General features: G+C 40.6%; 1 protein-coding gene across 2 annotated transcripts in view; it reads right to left on the bottom strand.

Moving 5' to 3' along the window:
* Positions 1-11153, bottom strand: part of ACLY (ATP citrate lyase) — a 70911-nt gene extending 59758 nt beyond the window's left edge. The window contains exon 1 of one of the 2 annotated variants that reach the window (XM_081932073.1): positions 10991-11153. The gene's annotated coding sequence lies outside the window, so the exon portion shown is untranslated. The remainder of the gene's footprint in view (positions 1-10990) is intronic. The other variant, XM_081932072.1, reaches the window with a different exon arrangement.
* Positions 11154-27158: the final 16005 nt, after the last annotated feature.

Below are 27158 nucleotides of genomic sequence, written 5' to 3' on the forward strand. Positions count from 1 at the left end.
ACTCTACTGTTTTATTGACAAGAAATGGCTTTTTTTCTGGGAAGATTTTTTCCCCCTGAAAGACTCTTATCCCAAGTAAAACCAGTTCTGACCCTGCTTAGCTTTTCATCATCAGTCAAGATTGGCTAAACTCTGACTCCTAGTTAGAAAGCCTAGTCACTTGGAAGCAACCCATAATTAGAGGAACCTGTCTTATACATCTGCATATGTATATAGAGCCAGAAAATACAAAAGGATTCATTCATGTGGGAATAGAGACACTAAAATGCCTCCTTCTACTTTTTCGAAAATCAAGGCCATTTTCTGTCATTTGACTAAAAAGATAGAACCTTTCTATTTCCTTGGAATTTCTATCAGAAATATTTCATTACAGCATTTCCCTCCACTTGTTTCTAGTTTGAGTGAAATCAGGATAGTCACCAAACAAAAAAGATGGATTTTCCAGCCAATGGAATGGTAGGAATAGACTATGCACAATTTTCATTAGTATTGAAGGAGTACATGTTTGAATCAGTCACAGAAGACTCATTTTTAGGATGGCACAGGAAACTTGGTTTTAAGGTCTCCTATGCCAAAGGATCACATTTTTTTCAAGTTGTTACTGTCAACCTATCTGTGAATATGTCAGAAATGTGTCAGAGGCAAAAGCAAAGAAGCATGACAAGAGAAATATCTGAATAATTCTGAGTCAAAAAAAAATTTGACAAGCAACCTGTCCTGCATAAAGAAATCTAAATGATATATGGCTTCCTGTACTCATTCATCTTCTATTCATACAATGCTAGGAATATGGCTTTTATAAAATGAAATTCACGGCAAACAACAGAAACAGGCAGTTTGAGCTCCAGACAGTCAGCTGCCATAACTGCTTATTTTTCCAAAAAGAGAAAAATTTGGAACTGAGCAAAGCAGCCAAAAACCCACTAAGATATTTTTTTGAAGGTGGGTGGAGGTCCAACTCTCTCTTTTGAGGAAAGAATAACAGACAGAGCTATAAAGAAAATTGCAGAGATAGAGCTTGAGCACATCATCGTCATCATTATCATCATCATTGTTGTAATAAAAACTTTTAAAAATGTTGAGTGGTGAGATGGAAAAGCATCTCATCTTAATGAGTTGTCCTTCTTGCAATTAGAGAAGAAACATGAAAGGAAATGAAGAGATACAAAAAAAAATAGAATAATTTCAAATATATGGAGAAATATGAAACACAAAAAGAACTCCTGAAATAAATTTTGCACGAAATGGCCAAACCTGAGCCCGCCTCTTCTAAGGCCTATTATTTATATGCACTTAGAAAATTATTGCAGCAATGAAATTATTTTCCTATAGAGAGAGAGGAAATTTGATTCGGGACTCATGGCCCACTTGCAATTCCCCAGCATCTCAAACCATGTTTCCATTCCAATCATTAAAACATCCCCTAAGCTTCCAAAACTGCATCAAAATTCACCCATTTTGCTGTTCAATGTTGGTGATGGTTGGCAAAGTTGTTGTTCAGTCAATTTATCTGTTCTGTGCGTAGGGAAGATTTGGAGGGCTAAGAATGGTTTGTCTCAAAGAGATTTCCCCCTTCCATTTCCACCCTTAAACCGACATTTAAAAGACTAAAAAGATTCAACTCCTTCCCTTCCTGGGATATCACCACCTTTGTGGTTTTCCTTTTTGTCAGGAGCAAGTTGCAGCTCCCAACTCTTGCATAATTGCCTAGGCCTGTTAAAATTGCCAGGTGATTAGGCAATACTCTCCCTCAATTTTGTGATTATCTTGCACTGCCTTTTTGTGAAACTAGGAATTAAGGGCAGAGTAGAAACTTTGTAAATCTCTGCTGTACATTATTATAGGTATTAGCACACTGGTTCTTCACTCAGTGGAAATCCACTTATCAGGCTTCACTAGCTAATATCTTTAACTTTCTAACGTTGTTGCAGCATTGAAGGTTGCATATTCCTACTAGGCAGCAATATTATGCAAATCTGACCTATGCATCTACTTTGATAGATTGAAAAAAAAGAACCTGTCACTGCCTTCTGCTCTTACTTCACATACAGTATCCCAGGCAGCTTCCAATTAGCATTCATCAATAAGATTTCAAACAATGCAAAGTATACTCAGGAAATGCCAGCTGAACTGTTAATACTCAAAGCCTTCCTCAAATAGGAAGGGCATCATATCCTTGTTCAACTGATCTTAGTTAGAACAGCTGCCATTTACCACAGGACTTTCAAAACCACAAAGGTTTAACTGCTGTCCAAGCTGCTTTGTGCAAATAAAGAAGAGGCCAGCACAGTGAAGGCAAGCCTACACGTCAGCAGCTGGGTATCTTCCGTCACATTTGCCCCTCTGTAAATACTGCAAGTAGAAATCTGGCTTGCAAAAAGGGTGGCATATTAATAATTGTCTAATACAAATGCTGAATCAACTTTTCCCTAAAGGTTTTATTACAGAAACTCACTTTTCATTTCCTAATGAGCAAGATAAGCTTTCTCCAATGCAGATAGGGCATGCCAAGCTTCTTAAACTACTTGGAACTAATTTTAAAAGATCTAAGTGAAGCTACTCTACTTCAACAGCAAATCGTTATTATGTTAGGCATATCCATATAGCAGGGATATAAATTTATCCATAAAAATGAATAGACAGCAAAATCCGAAATCACTCAACAAGCATTAACTTAAGCATGGTTATTCATTTATGAAGATTCCTCAATTCAAACTTGCCAATTCAGCTGACTTGTTGCTGTTAGCAGCAGACAGTATGGAGGTTGCAAGATATATTCTATATCCCTGCAAAATCCTAGAAGCTGTATTTTGCAGGGATATAGAATAAGAAGCCTAGAAATATCTCCCTTAGTACTCACCAGGCTCTTTGTCCCCATGACTTTTTAAAAAGAAACAGGAAATAAGAACCTTAAATGTTATGAAACGGAACCAGTCTCTCTCATCCTACCAATTTGCAGAAATGCCAATGAACCACTCAGTGAGGATGCTTTGGGGAGAGGGGGCAGGGTTACCTTTCCCTTTCTATTGAGTTGTTTTTGATACCCTACCATCACCCATGGAAGCATTTAGTGAAGAGGTATCTTCTATTTCAACTATATTAAAGTGGGTGCTCTTTACATACCAGATGTACTTTCCTGAGCACAGGATACATGGTCCAAGGTTTTGGGAAAAAAAAAACCAAAACCCTGACCTAATAAAATAAATGGATCAAAGATCTCCCTAAGAAGAGCAGTTTTAACAAAAGTACTGATACAACAGAATATGAATACAGAAGTTTCTTTGCTGATGTTCTTAATATTGGAAATAATATCCCATTGTTCTCTCCAGTTTTCTTTTCTTGATTCATTGTTTATATTTCTTTACCAATTAAATGAAAATATATATATTTTAAAAAAGAATGACTTCAGGGAAAGTGGTAATAAAGTCAGGTCTTTGTTTTGTTAGGCCACAGATGACAAGAGAAAAAAGGTTTAGGCAACCAATCTAGTGAAGTATTACACTCATCTGAGTGGCTAGTATGAGTGGTGATATAACCTGTCCACAGAGGCCTTTTCCTCCTCAGAGCTAAAATACCATGATCCCAAATTCAGAAAGAATGTAGTATTTGTCAAGATCATTTAGCAAAAGAAAACGCCTTGTTCGGGAGGAAAAAAAATATTTGACAAAGAGGCAAAATTACCCAGGCCAGTCTTCTCAAGAGTCAAAATAGTTAGAGCTGTATTGTTGTCATCAAAATGAGGACTGAATTGGAACTCATAAATAAGTAATTTGTGCCATGTTTCCAATAATGTTGCCAACAATGGAATCCAGATAGAAAAATAGATAATAGAGTTTCATGGAGTCAGACTAAAGATTTAAAAACTCCAGAAAATGAACATTTAAAATATTTTTCAACTTTAGTGATATTTTTATTAAATACATATAATTTCATTCCTAATGCATACATGTAAAATGTCTGAGAATATCTTATAAACCATAAAAAATAATCAAACAATTAGAAAATTAAGGAAATAAATTTAAAATAAGTTATAAAACAACTTCTGTGTCAAATAAGTTCAGAATTCAGTTAGAAATGAATAGTACATTATAGCAACATGAATTCCATCATATATATATGACAGCAATCAGAAGATAATGAAAAGGAAGATTCCAGAAATTATCTAAACAAACTTCCTTTGTTTGATTAAGAAGCTTAAACAACATGGCTTTAACTTGGTTGGATTTATCATTTCTCTGATTTAATAATGTAAGCATAGACACAATCCACTTTTGGATAGATAATGAAAAACACCCTCTGAACTAGAATTTGAATAAAAAGAGATTGCACTCTGTATGATTTGGAAATATAAATTATTAATTAATTTAAAAGTTATTTGTACTATTAGTTACATCTGTTTCTATGTTGCTACATTCCAATTAGTTGAGCAAAGCAGGAATCAAGAGCTTAAATTATTATCTAGGAGTGCAACTACTTAATATCATATTAAAATATATTTTAGTGCTTGCTAATATCTTTAAAAAAGGGGAAAAGGCAGGGATCCCTTTAGCATTTCATTGCAAGCTTTAAGGTTTTCATCAAAATGGTTCCTAGTTTTTCTTCAATGGAAGGTGTTAGATACTTGCCCTAACTACACTGGTTTCCACCAAGGTCCTGATATGGGTCAGGCATACCAACAATTGCCTGTAGATGGTGCTACGGCGGAGGCCCAAGCCATTGTGATGCACAGGGGTGCATTCAAATGTCACCACCTGCAATTTGGCGTTAGTATCGCCCCTGGACTGTTCCAAAGCGTCATGGAACGGCTTTTGCAGGGGATTCCAGGGGATTTGACGACATCTTGGTATCGGCTGCAAACGAGGCGCAACTTTTAAATTGTGTACGAACAGTTTTGGCTCAAATTAGAGACAAAGGTCTCCGCCTCAAAAAAAGAGAAATGCCAAATTAAGGTGCCAAGTGTTGAATTCTTAGGGTACCTAATTGATGGCTCCGGAATACACCCAACCACACAAAAAATCAAAGCAATTCAGGACGCCCCCACACCTCGCAATCAAACTGAGCTGCAGGTGTTCCTCGGGCTCCTTAATTTCTACAGCATGTTTCTTAAACAGAAAGCCACCGTTGCTGAGTCCTTACACCGTCTCCTGGCTAAGAACGCGAAGTGGTCTTGGGGCAGAGCCGAGGTTGCCGCATTTTCCGTGGTAAAACGACTCCTGTTGGTGGACTTCTTCCTGGTACAATACAGCCAGACCCTGCCGTTGGTGCTGACCTGTGATGCTTCCCCATTCGGTGTCGGCAGTGTCCTCAGCTACCGCATACCCAATGGAACTGAAGTCCCTATTGCATTTTACTCCAGGACCTTGCCTGCCGCAGAGCAGAACTACAGCCAGCTAGACCATGAGGCTTTGGCCGTTGTTGGGCTTACTGGATGGGGGCCAACCTACAATAGTGTTATTATCACCCTGCATGACCAGATAGACCATCTTCCTAGCTGCCTACTCCTACAGTCTCATTCACCGATCAGGCTCCACTTTGGGACACGCTGATGCTCTCAGCCGCTGCCTGCTGCCTGAACCTCCTCCTGACCCTACCCCCGAGATGCCAGTCCTCCTCATTGACTGCCTTGAGACTGGGCCTGTCTCATCCAGGGATATTGCCCGTCACTCTGCAAAGGACTCCACCATCAAACAAATTTTGAACTGGGTGCCAAGGGGCCTGTTGGGGCTGATTTCAAAATATATTTTGCCAAACGCGATGGGTTATCGGTTGTAAATGACTGTTTACTGTGGGGGACCAGGTTGTTGTTTCACCCAAACTGCGCATTGCAGTATTAGAGGCTCTACACGTAGGGCATCCTGGAATTGTCAGGATGAAGTCTTTGGCTAGGAGTTATGTGTGGTGGCCTAACATGGACAGGGAGATCAAAGAATGGGTAGCCACCTGCACACCGTGCCAGGAGTCCAGACCAGCTCCCCCAGAGGTGCCCACTAAGGAGTGGGAGCGACCCCAAGCACCATGGTCTAGGGTGTACATTGACTTTGCTGGCCCAGTTCACGGCCAGACATTTCTCGTAGTTGTGGACAGCTACTTGAAATGGTTAGAGGTAGTCCTGATGACCTCCAGTATGGCAGAAGCGGTCATCAAGGTGCTACGGAGACTTTTCTCCACGCACGGCCTGCCCAACGTCTTGGTCTCTGACAACAGGCCCCTATTTACAGCCATGCAATTTGAGACCTTCCTAGCAACTCAGGGAATCAGGCATGCTCTGGTTGCGCCATTCCATCCCGCCTCCAATGGTCAGGCAGAGAGAATGGAGAGATCTGCAAAAGAGGCCCTCTCTAGGATGGGCCCAGGAGATTGGCAAACATGGGTTGACCACTATTAGCTAATTCAGCACATCATACCCAGTGCCACTACAGGGAGAAGCCCCTGTGAGCTTCTCATGGGTCGCCAGCTAAGATCCCACTTAGACCGGCTACACCCCAATTATTCTGCCTCATCGCCCCCACAAGCAAGATTCGGACATTCAGTGTAGGGGATTTGGTATGTGACCACAACTACGCTGGGGGAACTCTGTGGATTCCTGCCACAGTGATAGGAATCACTGGCCCTCGCTCTTACCTCCTAGAGCTCGAGGACGGTAGGAATTGGAGGAGGCATATTGACCAACTCCATGGCCGCCTCTCCAACTCCACTCTTAGACAACCAGAGGTAACTCCTGCATGAGTTAGCCAAAGCCCTACCCAAATGGAGCAGACACTCACTCCTTCCACAGCCAGCTCAAGCCCGAGGGTACCGGGAAACTTATCTGGTTATGTTGCAGGTCCGCAGCGAGCTCCAAGCGAATCAGCTCTTGAAGCTCCAGCCGCGGCCTGTGAAAGGTTCCAGGAGCTTCCACCAAGCGGAGCTGCCGGAGCAAACAGGTCTGTCCGACCTGTCCAAGGAAACCCCTTCTACTGAACTGCGCAGGTTAGGCAAAACTACCCAAAAGCCCACCTACCTGCGTGACTACGTAACAAGTAGGATTGTTCTATCCAAGAGGGGAGGGGTGTTAGATACTTGCCCTAACTACAGTGGTTTCCACCAAGGTCCTCTGTTCCAGCGGGAGCAGAGGTTTAATTTTATTGGTCGAAGGGTCTGACAGCTCCCTATAAAAGAGCTGCTGTCAGACTCAACCTTCGCTGGATTGTTCTCACGTGTTGTACTTAATAAAGAGCTGTTGTTACCGTTAAGCCTGTGTGTGCACCTATCCATTACCCAATCTAACAGAAGGACCAAACACAACTGAGCAACACAGAAAACTCACAAGAATCAACAGAAAACAAAGCCAAAAATATTAGACTCAGAATAAAATGGCACAATGATGAAACTAAATGACATACCACACACTGATGTATGACTTAATAAACCAATGGTTATTTCAGCTGCTTCAAATTTGCTTAGACATGTGGATAAACAACACAAGGGAAAAGATCAATTATTTTCTTTTTCTGCCATTCCCAAAAGCTTTCTTATGCACAAAAATCCATCAGATTTTTATTTTAAGGCAGCCATTCCTAAAATTATAGCCCTACAAAATCCATTAGCTATAATTCCTAGGTTTCCTAATTGGAACTTATAACTGCTTAATCTGTCCTAAAGGGGTGTGGGTAAATTATACACATACTGTGTTTCCCCAAAAATAAGACAGGGTCTTTTTTTTGACCCCTGAAATAAGCGCTTGGCCTTATTTTCAGGGAGGTCTTATTATTTTTGAGGTGCAGGAGGCAGCGAGTGTGGTCTCCTGCTGTGTTGCAATATTTTCGGGGAGGGCTTATTTTTTTGGGGAGGGCTTATTTTAGCGCATGCACTCAAAAGCCCGATTGGGCCTATTATCCGGGGAGGTCTTATTTTCAGAGAAACAGGATAGAAAAGAACATCCAGTAGTTAGAACAAACCTTCCAAACTACCCAAGTGATAGGATAGTTACCCAGATTTAGCATCAGAACCTTATTCTGTCAATTCTCCATGTTTATATATGACAATGTGATGAAAAAGTTAATAATATCAGTTTTATAAACAGGTATTTGATACAGGCTTAAAGAACTTCTCAGTAATATTTACCTTTCTCCCTAAGATTTTTGTTCCACTATTTTTAAGACAAGAGCATCCAACGGCATTAAGTTAATTTGAAACAAGAGGTAAGAAATTCATCACAAGACCCCTGAAACTGTAATAGTAAGGGACCTTCAAATGTGCCTAGGGAACAATCAAATGAGTGGGAGGGGGAGCCCACGGCTGCCTAAGAAAAGAAGACACTCAAAAAGGATTCTCTCTAAGTAATCCATCTGTAGAAAGAGACAACAGAAGATTTGTACTTTTAGACTTGCAAGGTTCTATGAATGCAACCTTACAATAAAGTAGAATTTAGTTTATCTGGTCTGCTTCTTGTTTGGCCTACCTGGAAAGGCTGGCAGAAATAAAAAAGTTGATTACCTACTGTTGAACAGGTTATATACTAAAATTCCTCCCAGAAGGCTGAGATCTAGAGGGATAAGAAAGCTTCTCCATTTTTGGTAAAATAGAAATAGCAATAATACTGCGAGTTACAAACTTATATATTGCGAGTCGTCATATTGTTCCCAACAATCTGGGTCCTCATTAGACCGAATCAACCTTGACTGGTTGGGATTGAATTCCTACTCTGGGCAGTTAGCCTGCAATACTGCATTCTAACCACTGTATCACTACTACTAAATGTGTTCAGCTTTTCCAAGGCAAGGAGGCTTTAGAAAATTTGAAAGAATTGTTGCTTGGAAGAAAAATGCATGAAGTTCTCTTGGAAAAAGTCATGATTTGCAAGATATATTTGCAAATCAGATTCTGGGCCAAAAAAAGTTCACTAAAATGATGTCCCTCTAAGAAAAAAATTTTCACCAGAGATTTTGGAGATCTACTAAGCTTTTGTTTGGACACAATCAACTCCATGTAGACTTCAGGGGAATTAATGATAATTAATGGTTTTGCACTAAAGCTTCCTATTCCTACTCCTTCTATCACTCTGCAGATTTTTGTCAACAGCGAGCAATTGCCAACATTAGTGAGATATAAGGATAGGGCAAAGTAGATATCTGTGATTTGCAGTAGATTCCTAATAGCTGGTCCTACCATTAAGAGAGTGACATTGCTCTCTCAAACAGCCAATTTTAAGTGTCAAAATAAAAAAGCAAATTGTTATGCCTGCCCACCTAACAACAGTGATATTTTAAAAGGTCATATTTTAAAAGGTCACATGCCATCCACAGAAACAAACATGGGTAGAGGAGTCCAAATCAGCCTGTTGCTTCGTTCTAGTACTGAATAGAGAATCTTAAGCTACCACATTCTCAAGAGGCATCCTATTCATTTACTCTTCCTTGCGTAGTGTTTTCCACATGTCTTTCATTGAGGGATTTTAGGGTTTTATAAAAACTTTCAGCTTGGATTTCAACCAGCTCATTCACAGAATGCAGGACAATCAATATACTTCTCAGATATAGGAAAAAGTTAACAGAGAGACATAAAATCACTATGAAAGGGGTAGAAGGTGTGACGAAGAAAAATCTTTGTCTTGGGCCAATTTTTCAATGTAGCATATTTCAGGTGCTGTGGTAAATCATAACAGGAGAAACCTATTCCCTCTATTCTTTTTTGTGTCACATTAAATGGTCTATATCGAGTCCTGCCTCCGCCATGAAAGCCAACAGGGTCACCTTGGGATAACCATTCTCTCTCAGTCCAACCCATTTCACTGGGTTGTCCTTGTGGGGAAAATAGGAGGAGATTGGATAGGTCACCACCTTGAATTATATGTAAAAATAATAAATTATAATAATTTGGAAAAATAATAAAAGGTGGGATACAAACAAACACAAAATATCTATATATCCTGTTTTTTTCTTCAACATAGAGGCGAATGCCTGAAGGAAAGTCCTCCATAAGGGCTGCCCTCTCAGGGATTTAATCCTAAGAAACAGACATTCATAGAATATGAAGGATAGTTAGGCTCTTAAAGAGAAAACGAACTATGTATTGCAGGGGTGTCCAAACTTGGTAACTTTAAGACTTGTGGACTTCAATTTCCAGAATTCCCCAGCCAGCCATGCTGGCTGGGGAATTCTGGGAGTTGAAGTCCACAAGTCTTAAAGTTACCAAGTTTGGACACCCCTGATGTACTGTATATTTGTGAGGATTTCCTGAAGCTTTTGAAAGTGAGCCATGAACACCATGGCTTGAGGCTGGGAAGTCTGCAGATTTAAAGAAGTGTGTGAGAAAGCACTTTTCTTTTCTCAACCTCAAATGTATATCAACAGATAATTCACCAATTCCCAAACTGAGGAAAAGAGAAAAATGACTCCATCAACTCCTGAAATCGTAGCATATTTTTCCCCTTCCTATGTAGGAGAGGGACAGAAGCTAAAACTATTCTAGGTTTTTCTTTCTTGCTTTCACTCTATCTTACGATGTTATTAACTAGGAGTCAAAAGTTTCTAGGAGGAGAGAGAAATCTCCATTAACTTATGTAATATTTTGCTCAATTAATATAAATTGCCACTCCGTGGGCTAAAGTGTGTGTGCTAGGGGATTGCCCTTGCAGCCCACTTGTTTCACAGTCCACAGATACACTTGCCAAAGTGTATGGTGCACTTTTGATGCTGAATACATGTAATGCAACAGTAACTATTTATCTACGTAAGCACCATCCGGGAAGCAGAACTTTAAACAAAAAGTGAACAGGTACCGCTTCTATTCAGCGATTGGGCATTTGTAGAACTGCTGCGTTCGTTTCAACTCTGCTAGGAGGAAAAAGAATTGCTCGAACGACCATAACCAGAAAAGTGCCTTGTTTTAAATCTTCTTAGCAGTCCGAGGAGCGCACTTATTTCCCACACATCCCTGTGAAAGACGTAGTTAGGGAAAGCGCTTAATATACAGGAATGCCATTTCCCGAATCTCTCCCCTTTCCGCTTACCTTAGGGTTAAAATGCCTTGCCCTTCGCAGGCCAGGCCTTTCCTAACTCTGAAGTAGATCCCGCTGTCTTTGTCCAAGTCTTCCTGCTGCTTCCCCTCTCCGTCTTTTTCTCTCGCCGCCACCGCCTCCTCTGCCTCTTCTCATATGGCTAGATGCGCTCCAGCCCTGCCATAGGGCAGCATTTTCTCCACGTGCTGCTTGCCTGAGCAGTGCCTGACTTCGCTCATTGGCTCACCTCCCGTGGGCAGAACACCGTGCGCTTAGGGGGGGTGGAGCGGGAGAGAGTTGCAAAGCTTAATGGGAGTTGCAGTTTTTTTTTTAATCTGTGACTTTCCAGTTTCATCTCGTGTGGAGGCAGTAGGGAACCGGAAAACCGGGGACAAGTTATTTTAGGGTGGTTTTATTTTAAAATAACCTTTTTAATCATTGAGTATTCGTTTCACTAATTTTATCAGTGGGGAAGTGAATGCAAAAATCTAGTTACATTTGAAATGGGGTCTTCGGAGCCTCTCGTCTTTAGGAATAAAAACTGCTTCTAAACACGTTGGAAGTGTTTGCCGAAAATTTCTCCTTTTTCTTTCCAATTAAAAAATTACAATTTCACTACTTTTTGTCTATGTTTTAAATAAGTGTGGGTGAGAGTACAATTAAATTGTGCATCGTCTTGCCATTTTTTTCACTTCTTCATTTCATCAGCAAAGGTTTCTACAAAACAATCCTTTAAATTTAAATTTAAAAACCAAGCAGAAGGCAGCAAAAATAAAAGCAATACTTCAATTAATCCTCGCTAACTAGAAACAGCCGAATAATAGCAGTTGCAGCTAACCTGCTCCCAGAAAGTCATTGTCAATTATTAGCAAAAAACAAGGCTGCTAGGCTAGCTGACCTGTTTTTCGTTAGAAAGCAAGGAACAAAATGTGCTTTCAGTATTACTACCATATAGAAGAAATCCTTTCATAAAAGTTCATTCAATGATATGTTGGTTAAGATTTTTTAAAAGGCACAAGTTATTTATTCATTTTTGTTTGGGGACAGTATTGCCATTGGCCTTGTCAGTGGGCAGAGGGAGACAGTTTTCTTGCAAGGGCAAGCTTGCTTAGTGATTTGTCTATGAGATTTTCTTATTTAGATGTCAAAATAATTTAATAATTAATTTCTAAATATGAAACTTAAGAAAGTTAGCTACTCTACCTCAAGCAGCAAAATGTCTTAGCTAACTGGTTGTTTGCATAGACAATTTCAGCACTAACATTGTTTATTTTAAATGTAGGAAGCCCCACCCCAGATTAAAATATTATTTATTATTAATATTAAAAAGAGACAGAATATTATATTTCCCTAAAGGAGAAACAGGGAAACATATTCTTAAAGGCAGAAAGCAGCCCCAGCCTTCCTGCATAGGAAAACAGCCTCAAACAGAAGAGACTGGTCTTTTGGAATGGAGATTTTGTATCCATTCAGGAAGACTGGGCTAATCTACTCATAAACCAAACTCACAAGAGGTTGGAGTTGATGGGATTAAAATCTTCTTTACCCCACCCAAATTTTAAGCACACAACATCACCTATAGTACATAATAAGATTAACTCACCACCATTAGAATAGCAAAAGATACTAGGCTCACTACATTGCACAATCCTCCCCCCCAGTACATCTCAATCAAAAATCCCAGAACCCTATAAAGATCCATCCACTCACTCAGCCATTATGTCAGTCACCCCAGAAACATTTTGCTGTCACTGAAATTTTTGGCATCCAAATAAACTGACCTTCTTTCCAATCAGCCAGTCTCCATTTTATTACTTCTCCTGGCTTAGAACTGGACTGGATTTTTGTTCCTACATAAATAATGGAATAATTACCGTAAGCCATCTTGCTAAAAGAGTATTGAACTGATGTGACTAATGGCTTAGCCATATTATTTCTTTTTCTGCCCATTTATAAAATGGGAAATTTAATACGATGCCTATGCAAAGAAAATATGAAATATCTAATTTCAATATAAACTCAGATCTTTAGTTACCTTAGGCAAGTCATGAATCCAGCCTGCTGGTATAATTAAATTTGAACAAACTTCCAGAATTTCAGCTAATTAAATTATGATCTTTCAGAATTATTGTAAGCATTTCTAAAAGAAAATGTGTTGTAAAAGTGAAAGTAATCAAGAAGCACTAGTGAAACTTCCCTAATAACAGTTAGCAAAATTGCCAGACACATTTTTGTTCGGAGAGGTGAGTGGCTGAGTTCTTTCAAGAGCCAAACTGCATAAAATCTGTTAAATGGGATAAAAGGCAAACCACATTTGTAGCTTGAATAGTACAAAAATTGTATGCTTATGATTCTAAAGGTGCTATGGAATTGGTACACAGTTTGGCTGTCTAATTCTTCATTAATATTTGCAATGTTCAGATCACAGGATAAACTCCTATATCAAAAGAATAATAGGATTGCAAATAACAATTTGCAACTTGCCTCCCACAGCACTTCACTATTGCTGATTCTGATAAATGCAAGTTGTTTTCCCCCAGTTTTTTTAAAATTTGAAATTAAAGTATGCTGTCTAGACAGGTATCATACATGACAATGTCAGGTAGGCAATCCAATTTGGCAAGAGAGTGAAAAAAGCCCTTGTATTGCTCTCATTTGCACAAAGAGGAGATACACAAGAGTGGTGCTCAACATGCTTAACTGGCTCAAGTGTGAGGTTAATCTACTGTGAGAACACTAAATGGATGAGCAGATTGTTAATTAACCGGTAAGAGCTAGATATAGTGCCAAACTGAAATTTCACAAAACCAGTTGTGTTATCAAAATGCTAAGTCAGTGAGATGCCCGTTTTTTCCATATCTACAGTAGTTCTTCATGAAAAAGTGTTGGAGAAACAAAATCAGCTTAAAAAAATAGATGTTTCTGTTAGAAAACCCAGTGCAAAGGTCTAATGGAACAAGGCAGTGCCCAAATACTGACCAACTGTGGTGACTGAGCCAGGACTGTCACTGAATATCTGTTCAATAGAAAGAAGCTAGGAAAAGCAAGAAACTTTTATCAGTACTTTATTAAGTATATCCTACAGAAAATGGGCAAGGAGTCTGAAGCCTAGATATAGCATGTGATTATAAGGAGATCTGACCGGAATATGTCTGACTTGATTATGGATACCATTCACTTATTAGCTGAAGTGGCATATAATGATTACATTTCCATTAAATGAAATGTCAGATATGGTTCTAATATGCTGCATATCTTTTTTTGGTGCAGCAGATGATTTGGCAAACTGATTTCTTCATTGTTTCTTTCCATTTTGGCTAGTATCCCAGCCATTTTTGAAATGGCCAATATGCTGACATTTTGTGCATATGTTTTTTTCCCTTTAAAGTCTTCAGTTTAACTCTTATTAAGAAAACATCCATGTAGTTTTCTTAATAACAAGGTACAGGTCATTCTTGATTTATGACCATAATTGGGACAAGGATTTCTGTTGTAAGTCCATGCAAGCAAATTGTCACATGAGTGAACTGACATATGAAAGCAATCTGGCACTCCCCATTGCAGTCGTTAACTAAGAATCATGAGTCATTAACTAAATATTTGTCCCAATCTAAAACCATACTGGGCAGCTCTTGGGTTGCTTGACATGCCATTCTTTTGCTCTCAGCCTACCCTAGCAAGCCAACCATCAGGCATTTATTTATTCCTCGGTGCCCCCCAGCACCAGTATGCCTTACTTCATTCCCTATCCCACACCAAGCAAGCATTGGCAATCATTTGTCCTGCTGCTTTCTCTCACAGTTCCTTACACCAAACTTTCACCTTTTGCGCCTGACAACAAGGGTCCAAAAAGGAGGCAACAAGGGCAGTGAAAAGAGTCTGAAAAATGAGGCAGTAAAGACAGAAAGGTACTTTTGCTTCAGCTGCAGTGGCTGGGCTGGTGTGGGAAACTGGAAGAGAAGATAACTGGAGGAACCGTGCAGTTCTGGGTTGCAAAATCAGGGTGCAGTTCTGGTTTGCAAAATCAGGGTGCAACATGGCCAAAAGGGCAGAGATGATGGGAGGAGATGGGCAGGGGGGGAATTGAAGCATCCTTGTGGTTGTAAATGCAGGTGAATTTTAATCAAATGATGGCTGTCAGCCTGACCTCAATACCAGGAAAGATTCTGGAAAAGATAATCAAGCAAGGAATTAGCGAACATCTAGAAGCAAATAAAGTAATAGCCAAAAGACAACACGGGTTTGTCAAAAACAGATCATGCCAGACTAATTTGATAAAATAGACCATAACCTACTATTAGATAAAGTAGAAGAATGTGGGTTAGACAGCATCACCACCAGATGGATTCGTAACTGGCTGACCAACCGCACTCAACATGTAGTCCTCAATGGAACTGCATCTACATGGAGGGAAGTATGCAGTGGAGTACCCCAAGGCTCTGTTTTAGGCCCAGTACTCTTTAACATCTTCATCAATGATTTGGATGAGGTAATAAATGGGGAACTCATCAAATTTGCAGATGACACCAAGCTGGCAGGAATAGCCAACACTCCAGAAGATAGGCTAAAGATACAGAAGGGTCTTGACAAACTTGAACATTGGGCACTATCTAATAAAATGAAATTCAATGGTGAAAAGAGTAAGGTTCTACATTTAGGCAACAAAATCAAAATGTACTGGTACAGTATAGGTGGTACCTTGCTCAACAGTAGTAACTGTGAAAGGGATCTTGGAGTCCTAGTGGACAACCATGTAAATATGACCCAGCAGTGTGCAGCAGCTGCCAAAAAAGCCAACACAGTTCTAGGCTGCATAAATAGAGGGATAGAATAAAGATCATGTGAAGTGTTAATACCACTTTATAATGCCTTGGTAATACTGCATTCAGTTTTGGTCGCCATGATGTAGAAAAGATGTGGAAACTCTAGAAAGAGTGCAGAGAAGAGCAACAAAGATGATTAGGGGACTGGAGACTAAAACATATGAAGAACAGTTGCAGGAACTGGGTATGTCTAGTTTAATAGAAAGAAGGACTAGAGTATAGAGTATAGAGTTTCCTGCCTAGGCAGGGGGTTGGACTAGAAGACTTCCAAGGTCCCTTCCAACTCTGCTATTGTATTGTAATAATTATGAGGGTGGTACAACAATAATCATTTTGGGTATGAATCGTAAATCCATTTTTAGCCATCATAATTTCAAATGATTTCTGAAAAATGGCTGTAAATTAAAGGTTATCTATAGGAGTTCACCATTGCCTTCTTCCAGGATATTTTCTGGCCTTCTTACTCTAGCTTACAGTCCTAAGTTTTTGTTAATTCAAGAATGAATTAAATAATTTGTCTTATTTACAATCAGAAGGAAATCAATTTACAATATTATAGAGTATATAGTTTCAAGTTGTTTGTCTTGTGATTTTTCTTATATTCTAAAAACTCATCTTAAATTCTTGCTGTTGCTATTTTCTTGTATTTATTGATATTCTTTATTGAGATATCTTTTGCCGAGAAATCTTCAGGATCAAAGGTAATACAATACAATAGTAGAGTTGGAAGGGACCTTGGAGGTCTTCTAGTCCAACCCTCTGCCTAGGCAGGAAACCCTATACCGTTTCAGACAAATAGCTATCCAACATCTTCTTAAAGACTTCCAGTGTTGGGACATTCACAACTTCTGGAGGCAAGCTGTTCCACTGATTAATTGTTCTAACTGTCAGGAAATTTCTCCTCAGTTCTAAGTTGCTTCTCTCCTTGATTAGTTTCCACCCATTACTTCTTGTTCTACCCTCAGGTGCCTTGGAGAATAGTTTGACTCCCTCTTCTTTGTGGCAACCCCTGAGATATTGGAACACTGCTATCATGTCTCCCCTAGTCCTTCTTTCTCTTAAGCTAAACATACCCAGTTCCTGCAACCATTCTTCATATGTTTTAGTCTCCAGTCCCCTAATCATCTTTGTTGCTCTTCTCTGCACTCTTTCTAGAGTCTCCACATCTTTTTTACATCGTGGCGACCAGAACTGAATGCAGTATTCCAAGTGTGGCCTTACCAAGGCATTATAAAGTGGTATTAACACTTCACGTGATCTTTATTCTATCCCTCTGTTGATGCAGCCTAGGACTGTGTTGGCTTTTTTGGGAGCTGCTGCACACTGCTGGCTCATATTTAAATGGTTGTCCACTAGGACTCCAAGATCTCTTTCACAGTTACTACTACTGAGCAAGGTATCACCTATACTGTACCTGTGCATTCCATTTTTGTTGCCTAAATGTAGAACCTTACTCTTTTCACCATTGAATTTTATTTTATTAGATAGTGCCCAATGTTCAAGTTTGTCAAGATCCTTCTGTATCTTAAGCCTATCTTCTGGAGTGTTGGCTATTCCTGCCCGCTTGGTGTCATCTGCAAATTTGATGAGTTCCCCATTTATTCCCTCATCCAAATCATTGATGAAGATGTTGAAGAGTACTGGGCCTAAAACAGAGCCTTGGGGTACTCCACTGCATACTTCCCTCCATGTAGATGCAGTTCCATTGAGAACTACACGTTGAGTGCGGTTGGTCAGCCAGTTACGAATCCATCTGGTGGTGATGCTGTCTAACCCACATTCTTCTACTTTATCTAGTAGTAGGTTATGGTCTACCTTATCAAAAGCCTTACTGAAGTCCAAGTAAACTATATCGACGGCATTCCTCTGGTCCACTAATTTTGACACATTATCAAATAATGCAATAAGATTAGTCTGGCATGATCTGTTTTTGACAAATCCATGTTGGCTTTTGGCTATTACTTTGTTTGCTTCTAGGTGTTCGCAAATTTGTTGCTTGATTATTTTTTCCAGAATCTTTCCTGGTATTGAGGTCAGGCTGCTAGGTCTGTAATTTCCTGGATCTAATTTTTTCCCTTTTTTGAAGATGGGAACCACATCAGCTCTTTTCCAGTCCTCTGGTAGTTCCCCGGTGTTCCACGATCTCTGAAAGATATAATTCAGTGGTTCTGAGATCTCGTCTGCTAGTTCCTTCAGAACCCTGGGGTGTAATCCATCCGGTCCTGGTGATTTGAACTCGTCTAGGGTAGACAGGTGCTCACTTACCATTTTCTTCCCTATTTCAATTTGTGTTCCTAATTTGATTTTTGTGGTGCTGCTTTTGATAGGTTGGACTGTTTTATCCCTCTGTGTAAAGACAGATGCAAAACATGAGTTAAATAGTTCTGCTTTCTCCCTGTTGCTTGTCACCTTCTTGCCACTTTCTCCTAGCAATGGACCAATTGTTTCCTTAATTTTTTTCTTGTTTTTAACATGTTGGAAGAAGCTTTTTTTGTTAATTTTTACTTTTGTGGCAAGCCTTTCTTCATTGTGAGCCTTAGCTTTCCTCACTTCATCTTTACAGGCTCGGGCTATTTGCTAATATTCTGCCTTAATTATGTCCCCCTCCTTCCACTTTTTATACTAACCTTTTTTGTCTTTCAGTTTGTCATAGTGATAGTTCTTTATGCAGCCATGCTGGTTTCTTTTGGGAGCTGTTATTTTTCTTCTTCATTGGTATTGTGCTAGACTGGGCTTTACGTCAAAATGACAAAACCAGTGTCATGCCATTAAAATGCAAGCTCTGCTTGTGTAGTGTGATGTCATATATGGAATGAAATAGCTCAGAAGTGGGAGGGAGAGGCTCCAAATTTGCAGACAAATTTAACTGTTGCATGTCCACCCTCACCTCACCAACTTGCTCTGCTCTCATAGAGGAAAAAAAATACAAAAACCGAAATCATCTCTTAAAACAAGGCAGTGTCATGGATTCAGACATACTTTCTTATGTGAAGCCACTTTTTATTTAGTTACAACATGACAAATGCCATTCACATTTCATAATTTAGACCGAATAGCTAACTGCCCTATCCATAAATGGCAAATTGTTCAGACTAAGGCGGTCCATCTATTGTTGGGTATGAACTGTCCTAGAGACCAAGTTAAAATAATTTCTTGCCATAGGCCTCTGCCAGAGGACAATGAAACATGTATTGTGATGTCATGGCACATCTTATGTTCATGCATCTAACACCAGGACATAAGTACGAAAGATCAGAGTTTGTTTTGAGAAATTGGAGAGCCTTTCTCAATCTCTGTATCCCAAAAGTATTGGGACTACAAGTCATGGTGTCTTCTACAGAAGTCTTGCTGGTTAAAGTCTAGGTGAGTTGCAATTTTATGCATGAGGAATGGGAGGATGGAGACAGTTCTCACACTAATGACTATTGTAGCATCCTCACAGTAATGCAATCAAACTTCAGATGCATATATTTATGATGATTGCAGCATCCTGGAGTCCTGGGATTGTCCTTTGCAATCTTCCAATGAAGCTTCTGATAAAAACAAAGTCAATGGGAGAAAGCTAGATTCGCCTAATGACTGCATGATTCACTTAACAACTCTGGTAATTTGCTTAACAGCCATGGCAAAAAAGGTCAAAAAATGGGGAATGACTCATTAAACAACTGATTTGCTTTGCAATGGAAATTTTGTCCTCAATTGTGATAATAACTCAATAATTACCTATATAGATTAATTAAAATTATAACACATATACTCACACAAAGTTGTAAAAAAAGTTTAAAATTAAATAACAAGTACTTAGTTTTAGCTGAAAGAACTTCCAAATTGCATTTGAATGTTATGAAATATCTACGTTATAAATAAGAAACGTAGATATTTCAACACATCTGGAATAACCAGTTGGACTGTTGCAAATTGAATGTACATCTTTCCCAGCCTCCGAAGAACAAACCAAACTGGTTCTCTAGCTTAATCAATTAAAGAGTGTCAGAGTGAAGTAAACTTTCATTTTGTAATCAAATACAATTAGGTTCACAACTGTTGAAAAGTTGTCTGGTGTCTTTGATAGCTGCACCTACCACAATTAATTTTGTGAGAACTTCCTGCATATAGGGGAGGCTCTTTATACACTTGGCACTTATAAAAGTGGCGTTTATTAACAGATTAACAGATTCACACACATGCACCTCTTGATTTCTTCATGCTTTATTGCAATATACATAGGATTATTAAATCTACACAAACATCTGGATAACAAAAAATATCAGAAGAGTAATTTCTTGTGACAGCCATCTATGGTCATGTGGGTTTTTGTAATCCAAGTTTGATTTCCCTATTAATAACTTGTAGTGAAAGTAGTTTTGAATTTTTCTACTTTGAAATTTTAACAATAGTTTTTCGCTGTTATCACAATAGTATCTTCCCATATCTTTTGTTTCACTTGTGATAACTGTAATATACTGCATCTTTTCCTTACACTGATCTTATCGTAACTGTATCCCTCCAGATCAAATCTGTCACACACACATTCTCATTAATTTAATCTGTATATTTGACATTATTAATTCATTAGCCTTTCATAATTGCATCTACTGCATTCCACTATCTTCTATCATTTTTATATAGTAAATTTGACCCTGATGTTTTATCTTTAATGATATCTAGATATTTAGACTACATTTTGTTGCTTGAGGCGTTGACAATGAACAACATTTAGTTCAAAACCGCTATTAAACTATCTCCTCCTATATTATTTCTATATTTCATTACATACAGTACGTACAAAGCAAATAGTACATCCCAGGTTCTATCATTTATCCAGCCTTTTCTTCTACCATTTTGCATTCCATTCTCCCTTTAGTAGTAAGATATAATTTTTTTCATCTTTTGCTCAGTATCTTATAATTGTAACTTGTGTTGTACATGCTTCAAACATACTTCAGGAGAACTACTTCAGATTTTTCATAAACGCAAGCCTAACTCTTCATTATTCATGAAAACATCTTTTTCAGGCTCATGCAGAAGCCTGAAAAAAACTGTGTTTAAGGACTGTCAGACAAATATTTTGATTTCATGAGGTCCAAATAACTTCTCTTTGAACCATTTTTGAAGTATGCACATTTCTAATATGTGCATCCAGTTGTATAAAATTAATGTCATTGGATAGCCACTAACAGGCATTATTATTCATCATACCAAAAGATATATTTAGCATTGTCATGTCTGACTATCATTGCCTCGTTATTTTTTTGGGTTTAGCTTATACACTGAATAGCATGGAAGATAATATCCAGTTTAAAATAGACCATTCCTAAACTCATTTATAAACATTCAATGTATTGTGTTTGATTTCTGTTCTGATTGGTTCATATTTTCTCCTGATTCAGACATTCTATTATCCAACTTTATGTGTCCTTAAGAAATGAAGAACTCTTATTTTAATACTAGCGCCCTCAACAACCAGATTTCAATCTGGTTTTTTTTTTTTCCCAAAATTTTTTATTGGTTTTTCAACATTTATAGGGAAAAGGGTAAATGGACAGGTATACAAATTATGGCAGTTGCAAAGTGTGACAGGCGCCCCTCTCTCCATACTCATAGTATACATTTATATATAATGCATTGGTATATAATTGATTACAATCAGCATATTAGTTCTGTTACTAAATTCAATCAGATTAGACATTACAATATAAAATCCAGATATAATTCCATTATCACTTTCGGTCAGTTTATAATAATATGATTTTCTTGTTTATTTTTGTGATCTGAGTCTTCTTGCTATTGCCCCATCTCCCTCCACTGGCAGAGCTCTGGCCCCTCCCGTGTCCTGCGTGTCCGCTGTAGTCTCTCGTGTTTTTTCTAGGAGTGTTCTGTTTTTTTCCATAAAGGCCTGCGCCTCTATGGGTGAATTGATTCTAATTCTTGTCTCCTCCCAGAATATCAGCATACCTTCAGGCATCAACCATCTAAACCACACCCCTTTCTGGTATAATTTATTCGCTAATTGCGAATAATTCTTCCTTTTTTCTCTAATCTTCTTAGGGATCTGCTTCAGAATGGTTATCTCCATATCATGGTATGTCAATGCTTGCCCCCTTTGTACACCCAGAATTTCATCTCTTGTGCTTTTTCTGAGAAATTTAATGTGAACCTCCCTGGGTACATTGTGAGTTCTAGCATAAGCTGAGTTCACTCTATAAACCAGGTCTATATCCCACCCCATCTGTTGTTTTTCTTTATGTGTGTAGTCAGCCAGGATGTTTATCATGATGTCCCTTATGTTTTCCCCATCTTCTTCTATAACATTTTGAAATCTAAGGTAATAGGACATTCTCTCAAATTCTATTTTCATCTGTTGGATGTCAAGATCTTTGTTCCCTTTCTGCACAGCTTCTACCCCCCCCCCTCACCTCCTCCACCCCCCCTTCCACAAGATTCAGTCTTTGTGAGTTCTTATATATTTGGGCTTGATTTTCTTTAATTTCATCTTTCATTTCCCTTAGCTGTTTCTTGATTTCCTCCTGGCCCTGTAAAATTTGTTGAAGCATTTGTTGAAAGTCCATCTCTATAGTCTTATGTTGCATCAGTTCTGTTATCTTTGACTGTGTGGCTGGACTGGATGTTACGGATGTTGGAGCAGAAGTGGCAAAGCCAGGTTTTCCAGGAGGGGGTCTTTTGGATGCCATCCTTTATAACGTTAGAAGTTCAGTCCAAATATGAAGTAAACAGTTAGAAAAGAAGGGTAGCCAGGTGAATCCGGGAGCAGAAGAACCAGGCAGAAGAGAGTCTCTCCAATAAGTCTGGCAATAGATAGAAAATTTCCCCTAGAAGGTTTAAAAGATACCAATCCACAAGAGATTCCTCTGGGAGACACGGAGACAAAGACCGGAAGCCTGAATTTTAAAGGTGGAGTCAGATTTCAGAGTTCATAAAGACAACGGAAGTGTGCCATCTTGCCCTGCCAGTTTTGGGCACAGAGGCATAACAAAGTTTTAAAAAGTTCCAAAAGTCCTCAAATCATTGTAATATGTAGGATTAAATTGAAAAGAAAATCATCTCAGCCTGAGTGAGGCTTCATTCGTTGGCTCTCCCCTCTCCTCCTTCCCCGGGGGCTGAGAGCAAAAATTGTTCCTCGCCGCTTGTCCAAGGGGGGGGGGAAACCCCTCCCTCCAGCCGCACCTCCAAAATGCTCCGAAAGTTATTTTAAAGTTTTAAAAGGCTGAGTAAATCTTCATGCAGAGTAAGGGATGAAGAGAGAAGCAACCTCACCGCACTGCAGCTGCTTCCTTCAATTGTTGCATTCTCCAGTCGGCTTATAGCAAGGCGCGAGGCGTAGGAACGCGAAGCGCCCTCCGAGCTTGCTCCCCGGTGCCTTGGGCGCGCGAGAGACCTCCCGCCAGCCGCCGCCGCTGCAGGAGTCCTCCGCGATGCCGCCCCTCCGGCAGGACCCCTCTGCGGGGTGTCCTGTGCCCCCCAAGGAGTGGGGAAGCCCACCGGGGAGCCGGAGCGGGCAAAGAGCTGCCCGTTGCCGCCGCCGCCGGAACCGGAACTCCAGATTTCAATCTGGTTTTGATCTGGCTAGATTTATTTGTGGAAATTTGATATTATTCTCTAGCAAGAACAATTTTGTAACTTAGAGTTTAACTGATATCCAAATTCACCTAAAATTACAGCCAGATTTCTTAGCAATAGTATTGAAGTGATTTGTTATTGCCTTTTCCAGATTTGATTTTTAAAAGGCTTCCCCTCACACATATGTGCTAGTCGTTCCTGACCGGTGCTCATCTCTGTTTCCAAGCTAAAGAGCCAGCACTGTCTGAAGACATCTCAGTGGTCATGTGGTCCTCATGACAAAATGCTGAAGGCGCATGGAATGCTGTTACCTTCCCACCAAAGGTGGTTCCTATTTTTCTACTTGCATTTTTACATGCTTTCAAACTGCTAGGTTGGCAGAAGCCAGGAGAAGTAACAGAAGCTCACTCTGTTCACAGTGCTAGGGATTCAACTACTGAACTGCTGACCTTTCTGATCAACAAGCTTGCGTCTTAGCCACTGAGTCACCGCTTCCCCTAGATCTGATTTAGGATGTCCTAAATTAATTAACTTCCATCATGCCTACAGAGCTCCACGTGCTTTACTCTTAGTTTCACCCATCCCTTTTGAACTTATTGACAAGGGTGATCTTATTGGAAGAGCATGTTCTTGTCAACATTGTTCTTAAGGCCATTAGTGTTTCCTCCCACCTCTCCTCCCAAACTCAAGAAGTAATTATACTTCTTGAGTTTGATTTTCATGTAAATGCACAACCAAAATATTTCTATTGTATGTAAATGAATATGAAAATGTAACTTGATTCTGATTGACTTGATAATAATGACACATTCACTAAACTTTTTGGATAAGCCCGTGGGCAAATCTTCATTCCACAGTTCCATGAGCACTGCTTAGTTACCTGCCCTGAGTATTTTACTGTCACTTTTTGAGAACTTGGCTCCAGCAATATTAGGCAACAGAACGAGAAAGAAAAATAAATTTGGAGAGATTGAAAAAGAAAGGAGAAGGTAGAGACTGAGTTGTTCCATTTAGACTGGTGAAAGGAATATAAGAGAGAGAGAGGGTCATGTTAAGCTCCAGGAAAGTGAATTACAACAGGATGGCTTAATGGTGGCATGACTTAGGTAAGCTGCTACTATTGTGTTGTGGAAGGGTGTGCAGTCATACATACCAGAGTGACCTTTCAAAAGAGGTCAAATGAGGATTCGATATCAGTGGGGGAGGAAGGGAAGGCAGGGTGTTGTTTGACAGAAGGGATTCCTCACTGTCCTTTTCATTTAAAATTCCTTCTGTCCAGATTTTTACATCAGGTCTGCAAGCACAGCCACATACAAGTTGATACTTGAATGTTCATCACAAAGCAATAAACAACAATAAATAAAATAAATAATAAAATAAAATGTAAATTATGCAGTGAAAAACCAGTGGGCAGGACCAAAGAAGTGTCATAAAAGTATTTCAAAAGAGAGGTAGCACAAATATTTCATCAAATTTAATTTAGTTAATTGTTTCAGATTTAAAAATTACTCTTACCCATCTGATAAGCATAATCGCTATTTCTAAGAAGAAAGTGAGGCAAGGCCAAAGTCAAGCACGCACAATGCTTTTAAAAAGCAAATTTAGGATTTCTTGGACACCTCCTGCTTTTCCCTTAATTTCAGCAGCAGCTCTTAGTATATGATTCTTATTAATATTTACTAGCTGTATCCGGCCACGCGTTGCTGTGGCCCAGTCTGGTTAAATGGAAAAGAAAGAAAAGAAAAGCGCAAGTTTCTAATATGTTTAATTTCACAATGCTTGTGGGTATACAATATTTTTTGTTGTTCCATTGTCTGTGCAGATATAGAGATTGTCTGATTTGACAACTCTAGAACATGCAACATATAATTGTCCATGTGAGAAACAATTTTCAATTGCTGGAAAGACGTTGGACCGGGCACATTTACCAAAAGCATGCGAAGAAAGAAACATTCCCAGGGTGGTTCCCTCTTACCAGCGGCGGCAAGGTTCGTGAGGGTCTTGTCCACCGGGCCCTGCCACTCGCTGCACCAGCCACGGCTCCCCCGGCAGAGGCATGGAAGTGAGCCACAGTGGCCCCTGCAAGAGCCGCCATGGAGGAAGCTCCTGCAGGACCCAGCCTGGCGCCCTCCAAGCTTCCCGCGACAGGTAGCCTCTGGAACGATGGACTGGATGGGGCCCCTCCAGACTCCAGCGTGGGAGGGAGGCTAGGGGTGTCTTCTGTGGGCGTAGTGGGGCGGCAGGTGGATGCTGCTGTTGGTCAGGCCTCGGGGCTGCTGGGCCGTGCGAGGCTGGTTGTGGGAGATGGCGTTGGGGCTGTCGGCCTTGTGGAAGTTGTTGCGCGTCTCCTCAGAGGAGCTGCGCTCAGGCTCCCCCAAGTTGGTGGCCTGGGAGAGTGAGACGTCCAGGATCTTGGAGGAGGAGAAGTCCTCAGTGTGCGACTTGCCCAGGTTGTCATAGCTCTCCATGTCTTCAGCGATGCTGTTGTTGAAGCTGAGGCTGGCCAAGATCTGCGCTGGGGTAACGCTGGTGATCTGGAAGCCGCTCTTCTTCAACTGGGCGCCTGCTGGCCCCCCGACGCCTCCTCCTCCCTGTGAGAGCAGCGCCAGGCTCTGTAGCGAAGATGCCCCAGGAGGGCAGGAGTAGACCGAGATGGAGGTGGCGTCGGAGGCCAGGGGAGGCGGCATCGGCTGGGCCAGCAGGTTGGGCGGGAAGTCCTCCAAGCCAGTGCTGCTGCTGCTGCCGGCCCGCCGAGGCAAAATCGTGGGCTGCGCCATCTTCTTCCTCTCACACGCCTCCGCTGGTGAGTCAGGCTGCTGTGGCTGCTGCTGCATTGGGGCCGGCGGAAGGCCCGATGCCGCCACCAACGATGATGACACCTCCTTCAGGTGCCGGCCCAGCCGGGCTGAGGAGGAAAGGAGGAGAAGGTGGCCGCCGCCTCTGACCCAGCTTTCCTCAGCAGCAGCGGCAAGAGGTGGTGGCCGGCGTCCCCTGAGGAACAGGAGGAGGAGGAGGAGGAAGGATGCGAGGCAGCCCCCGCCAGCCACGGACCTATCCAGAGATGCCGCCGCCGCCTCACAGGACACCCAGCGGGTGCCCCAGCCCCACTGCACCTCAGGCTGACACTGCTGCTGCCGCCCCCATCACAGCTGCCTTGGTGAGGCCGTAGCTGGCTCGCTATGAGGGGATGGTGGAGAGCTCGTGCGGCCGGCTGGGCTGAGGAGATGCTCCACCTCCTCTGGAGCTCCACTGGGCTGGGCGGGGGCAGGCCGGCTTAAGGGCGGGGACAGGCGGCCGAGGGATGGTGCAGGTGCTACCCCGCCTCAAACAGCAAAGGCCTGGCAGGAGGAGAGGGGAGAAAAGCATGTTTTTACCTGTCACAGGTGTGACATCTATATAATATATGTATATAAAACATGCGGGTATTCAACTGCAACGTTGGGTCAAAATGTCAAAGCAATCAGTGAAGAACTTTCGGAGATTTGAGATTTTGAATAAACAAACATTACATTTTTATTTATATAGATTATGGTTGTCCACTCCAAGGCTCTGGGCAGCTTTCACCATCAAAATACACAATTATAATGACATGACAGCAAAATATATGCTCGCATTCTGGTCTGGGCTATAACAATAAAAAACACAACAGAGCTTTTGCAGACACAGTAACTCTGGACCTGGGAACAAAACCAGGTTTTAAGGAGAGTAGACAACTCCAGGAGAGTAGAAACCTATTTCAGAGGACAGGGGTGCTATATAATTACTCATGTGCTATGCTA

This window comes from Natrix helvetica (assembly GCF_964273705.1).
Source record: "Natrix helvetica genome assembly, chromosome: Z".
Lineage (NCBI taxonomy): Eukaryota > Metazoa > Chordata > Lepidosauria > Squamata > Natricidae > Natrix > Natrix helvetica.